Here is a 6,000-nt window from a genome sequence, read left to right as displayed (position 1 = left end):
AGCCTGTGCTCCGCAACGGGAGAGGCCGTGACGGTAAGAGGCCCGCGCACCGCGATGAAGAGTGGCCACCGCTCGCCACAACTGGAGAAAGCCCTCGCACAGAAATGAAGACCCAACACAGCCAAAAATAAATATAAATAAATAAATTAATTTTAAAAAAATCTGGCTTAAAAATTACAGCCCTCAAAACCTTCTCTACCTTTCTAAAAAAAAGAAGTTGGCTTCTTCCCATCTCCACAGTCTTTGAAGTTGACCACTTGCCAGCCAGGTCCATTGAAAAATGAAAATACAGGGCCCTGGCCAGGGGTGAGGAAATCAATCTCCCCCTTCCCATAGGCCCACTGCCCCAACCCACAGTCAACAGGTGACTCCCTGAGAGATTGCAGCCTCCATGCTGGCTGCACTCAGTACATAGATCAGAGGCTGCCCACTGTGGCATTGCCAGCCCAGGGCAGAGATTGCTGCCACCTCGCCCTGCCATGAGATGCCATGAGCACACACCCAACCTGGACCCTCCCCACACCTGTACCCAGACCCCTGCCAGGAACAGAAGGCAATAGTGGCACGCAGGCCTCCCCCCACCGATGCAACCTGGTCATCACTCCAGGTGGAGGGTGGCAGTGATCACAAGGCAGGGATGGGGAAGGGGAGGCCAGGTGAGGCTCAGGTTGCCAGGGGATAGGGAGCAGATAGTCAAAAATCCATCCCAGGGAGGCAGGAAGGCTAGGAAGACAGGACTGCAGGAGGGTAAAGGCTACCAAACCCTGGGCACATGCTCCATTGTCCCATTCGCTTACAGAAACAAAATCAAAGATAAAATTACTAACAATTTCAAGACGGTGAATGGTGAGCATTAACTGCCAAGTGTGGGTCCCTTTTGAGTGTGCAGCCCTGTGTGACTGCACTGGAGACACACCTATGAAGCCAGCCTGTGGTTTCCTGAAACCTCTGCCATAACTCTACCTGTAAAAATACAGAGGAACAATGGGTAATTCACTTAGGGATACAAAAAGTTACCCTAACAGCTATGTATGCCCCCAGTTACTACCTCTCCTGTCGTGTGTGTACAGGAGGATTCGTGACTTGGAAATATATCTGCAGGGGGATGAGTAAAATTGGCCAATAAGGCACTCATTTAATATTTAGCAAACAGATACACAGCTTTGGTGGAAAATTCTGGGGGTTTTTTAATTTAAAAAAAAAGGAGTTGATTTAGCCATGACTTGCCTCCCCTTTCCCCACTGAAGTCATTCCCCTTCTTACCTTCCACAAAATTCAATAATTTTTAATGCTTATCAATCAGAACAGAAATGGTTAAAACAAATTTTACTCAATTCCTATAAGGCCTCAACAAGATTAATGCAGTGTCACTGGTTTTAAACCCAGTGTTAACCACCGTAAGCTGTGCACTATCTTTCTCTCCCTCACATCTTTAATTCATGACTGTAGCTGAATCTTTACCCTAAGAAGATTTTTAAAAGGTTGATTGATCCAACTGGCACTGGCCTGGATTGGATCCCCTGATGGATAATGCATTTTTTTTAACACAAGCAAATAGTCCCTTTCCTCAATAACTGAAGTCTTTTTTTTAAAATTTGTTTCTTTATTATTTATTTATTTATTTGGCTGCGTTAGGTCTTTGTTGCGCGGGCTTTCTCTAGCTGTGGCGAGCAGGGGCTACTCTTCGTTGCAGTGTGCAGGCTTCTCGTTGCAGCATGCAGGCTTCTCATCACGATGGCATCTCTTGTTGCAGAGCACGGGTTCTAGGGTGCACGGGCTTCAGTAGTTGTGGCGCAGAGGCTCAGTAGTTGTGGCTCGCGGGCTCTAGAGCGCGGGCTCAGTAGTTGCGGTGCATGGGCTTAGTTGCTCTGCGGCATGTGGGATCTTCCCGGACCAGGGCTCGAACTCCTGTCCTCTGCATTGGCAGGCGGATTACTTAACCACTGCACCACCAGGGAAGTCCCAATAACTGAACTCTTGATAGAGTGAGGCTACCAGCAAGAACTGAATTTCTGAGCTGGGCTGGGACAGGTCCTGCTGCCTGTTTGCACCAATGACATCTGGATGCATCAGTTGACTCTGAATTTCTCTTTTTCCTTTCAAGCATCCTGAGATTTTGGCTGGCTGTGTGTGCCTCATCCAGCACCCAGCTGCTGGGTTAACATCTGTGAGCTGCTAAGTAGCTGGGGAGTTTTGTAGCCCACAGAGTGAACTGTGCTGCCCAATAATTGTAACAGAACAAGGTCTCAGAATGGAAATGAGCTGCTGGGAGGCTGGACAGTTTTGAATATTGGTGTCTGAATCCTGGGAGAAATTTCCTCTGTAGTTGCTAGTTCCTACTCATCTGCAAGTGTTTCCAAGGACAGAGAGGTTTTATTTATCGCTTGGTGTCTGCTACATAGTTAGCATCCAGTAAGCGCTTATTGAATTGACACAGCCCAGCCCTCTTTCTTTTCTCCATTTCGCCTCCAAATTCTTCCCCTGGGAACTAATATTAGTACCATTGGCCACATCCTTGCTAGATATTTTCTCACTAAGGAAATCTTATCAATTGCTTCAAGGGTCAGGTGAAGAAGCACTGGCACTTTTAACACACTTTCCAGGCCAGTAAGAGTCCACTGGATTTCTTCCTTTCTAGGTTTCCATACCACAGAGGTGATTTCTGATCCTAGGGGTACCTGGAGAAATGGCAGGTGATCCCTTGCCTCACTGGCTCAGGAGATCACTACTAGGATCCATTGACCTTTTGTCTGTGGGTTGTTTCTCTAAGCTGAGGCAAAGAATCAAATTATAGACCCAAATCCCCATTAAGCTAATATTCATTTTCCCTGTGCTTTTACGGAAAGTAGTAATAAATCTTGCTTTGTAAGGCCTTTGCCTCCTTATTCAGTCCTTCAGCTAATAAGATCAAGACTATTCCTGAAATTAGATTAAATAATTTGACTCTCCTCTTTCTAGAAGTTTCGGAGCTCTCACTGACCTTTCTTGCAGAAGCAGAAGCTGTCTTGTTTTTTTTCTTCCCAGTGGCCTATGAATACCCTGTCATTTAAAGAGCAAAAGTAAAAAGGAGTAAGATAAAGGCAGGAAAACTGGGAGTCAGCTTCCACTAACTAGTTATATGGTCCCAAACTCTCTCAGAGCCTCAGTTTCCTTTCTGTAAAATTCAGGACTCAGACGAAAAAGCTATCTTTAAAGGTTCCTTTTGACACTCAAAATCTGGATATCTCAGAGGGTTGAAGCCTTCATAAATAGACTATAATTCTCTAGGCCTAAGGAAATTGTTTTCTTTGTGATGAGAACAATTTTTTTCTCTTCTTTTCTTTCTTTATTTAAGTTCAGATGATTTCTTTCTAAACCACAGGATTCATTTTCTGAAATTGCTGTTTCTTCGTTCAAAAGCGTCAGCAGTCCTCAGACTTGTCAGCCAGCTCCATCGCTTTTATGTGAGGTCTGTGAAATAAGGGAGCGTTTTAGAGCAGAATGTGAATGAGCAGTGACGGCACAGGTGTGGCTGAAGAACCCCCAAGGAGGCCAAGTCAGCCCCCCTTCCATCATCTCCTAACATCCAGAACCCTGTCCAGAATCTGAGTGAATAAAATGCTGTTTGTCAATGAACCCATCAATAATGATTCTTCCAGTGATTAATATGTGCATTAAAATATTGATCCCTGGGGCTTCCCTGGTGGCGCAGTGGTTGAGAATCTGCCTGCCAATGCAGGGGACACGGGTTCGAGCCCTGGTCTGGGAAGATCCCACATGCCGCGGAGCAACTAGGCCCGTGAGCCACAATTACTGAGCCTGCGCGTCTGGAGCCTGTGCTCTGCAACAAGAGAGGCCGCGATAGTGAGAGGCCCGCGCACCGCGATGAAGAGTGGCCCCCATTTGCCGCGACTAGAGAAAGCCCTCGCACAGAAACGAAGACCCAACACAGCCATAAATAAATAAATAAAATTTAAAAAAAAACAAAAAACAAAAAAACCAATTGTTTAAAAAAAAAAAAAAATTGATCCCTCACATTTAGAACCCCAACAATCATGCTGGCCTTAGTATTTATTTTTATTTTTTTTTAACATCTTTATTGAAGTATAATTGCTTTACAATGGTGTGTTAGTTCCTGCTGTATAACAAAGTGAATCAGCTATACGTATACATTCATCCCCATATCTCCTCCCTCCTGCGTCTCCCTCCCACCCTCCCTATCCCACCCCTCTAGGTGGCCACAAAGCACCGAGCTGATCTCCCTGTGCTATGTTGGCCTTAGTTTTTACAATCAGAGCAAGCTGTGTTACTGGGATTTAAGGACAACATTTCCATGGAAAGAGATCATGTCAGAAGACTCTAGAGATTAAGAACATGGGCTCTGCAGCGGTCAGGATAAGTTCAAGCTCTGATCCCACCACTTAACTAGCTGTGTAAGCTTTAAATTCCCTAAGTTTCTACATCCTCATACGTAAAATGGAGATAATAAATAATACCTACTTCATAGGGTAGGACAAGAAGTAATTGAAATAAATTGTGGAAAGAGCCTAGGAAAGTGGCTGGCACATAGTAAATGCTCAATAGATTCGGTTATTATTAATAGTGATACTGCATTAATAACACATAAGTACAATGTCCCTTGTTTACCCTAATCTAGAGAAGCAACTGTGGCCTTGGGCATCACATACATTTCTGGACTTCTCTTGGGTCCCTGAAGCAAAGATAAAGTGGGAGAAAATGGCTTTATATTTCAATCATTGAAAGTAATGGTAAGTTTCTTTAAAATACCTAAGATTATGGTTTAATATAAAAATAGCTTTCTTCAAAGAGACTAAAAAAGACTATAAAAGAATTTAAGCAACTAAAAAAATTAAGAAGTTCTTAAAAGAGAAAGAATGATTTGGGCCCTCCATTGATGACATGGGTGAGTTTCAACTCTCACCCTTGGTTGGGGTTGATGCTCTGGTTCTAGCCAATTAGAGATGTAGTGAACCAGAGAAGAAGGGAGAGAATAAGGACTTTCATGGGCTGTGGCACCGTATGGCCTAAAATAGTCCAGAACTCAGTAACGCTTGTTTGACTGAAAGCATCTATTCTTCTGTCATCCCCACTCCCTGGAAATCAGATGGTGTTATAAACCCAGAGGGCCAAGGCCGATGAAACACAGTGACTCATGTTAAATGGGGACGATGCCCTGACGAAACAGCAGTCTTAGTTTTTACTTTAGAATACAGATTCACATTTGAGATGATGTTCACATATTCCCTTGGGTCAGGGGGTGGCCCAAAAAGTCCCAAAGAATTTGTGTTCAGGTTTGTATCTGCCCTAGCTCCTAATGAAAGCCAATATAGTATTGGCTATAACCACCAGAGGGTCCCTAATGGGATTTGCTTATATTACAGAATCAACAGTACATTCAGCCTGCCCCCAGTCAGGGAGGAATAGACAAACACAGAAGTGTAGAATTGCTTCACCAAGTCTGGCTCCAAATTGTGAAATGTCTCAGTCCGAGGTGTAGCTCAAGCAACCCTTGGAACAAGCTTGCCGAGCTGGATGGCTAGATCCAGAAGATGGAGATAACATAAGTGGAGAGGGAAATTGTGTCCACTCAGAAGTGAACACAGGGCTTCCCTGGTGGCGCAGTGGTTGAGAATCTGCCTGCCAATGCGGGGGACGCGGGTTCGAGCCCTGGTCTGGGAAGATCCCACATGCCGCGGAGCAACTCGGCCCGTGAGCCACAATTACTGAGCCTGCGCGTCTGGAGCCTGCGCGTCTGGAGCCTGTGCTCCGCAACGAGGGGCCGCGATAGTGAGAGGCCTGCGCACCACGATGAAGAGTGGCCCCCGCTTGCCACAACTAGAGAAAGCCCTCGCACAGAAACGAAGACCCAACACAGCCATACATACATACATACATACATAAAAAGAATGTAAGCAGACAAAAATATCATTAAAAAAAAAAAAAAGAAGTGAAGACAGTAGGTAGACAGACCCAGCCAGCCACTCAGGTATAGTGAGAGGC

General features: G+C 45.0%; 1 long non-coding RNA gene across 1 annotated transcript in view; it reads right to left on the bottom strand.

The window, feature by feature from the left end:
* Positions 1-1,641: 1,641 nt before the first annotated feature.
* Positions 1,642-6,000, bottom strand: part of LOC130709404 (uncharacterized) — a 70,816-nt gene continuing 66,457 nt past the window's right edge. The window contains exon 4 of the long non-coding RNA XR_009009943.1: positions 1,642-3,450. This is a non-coding gene — a long non-coding RNA (uncharacterized LOC130709404). The remainder of the gene's footprint in view (positions 3,451-6,000) is intronic.

Source organism: Balaenoptera acutorostrata, chromosome 12 (genome assembly GCF_949987535.1).
Source record: "Balaenoptera acutorostrata chromosome 12, mBalAcu1.1, whole genome shotgun sequence".
In the NCBI taxonomy this organism is placed as follows: Eukaryota; Metazoa; Chordata; class Mammalia; order Artiodactyla; family Balaenopteridae; genus Balaenoptera; species Balaenoptera acutorostrata.
The sequence above is the reverse complement of the archived record's forward strand: the minus strand, read 5'-3'. Positions and strand labels throughout refer to the sequence as shown.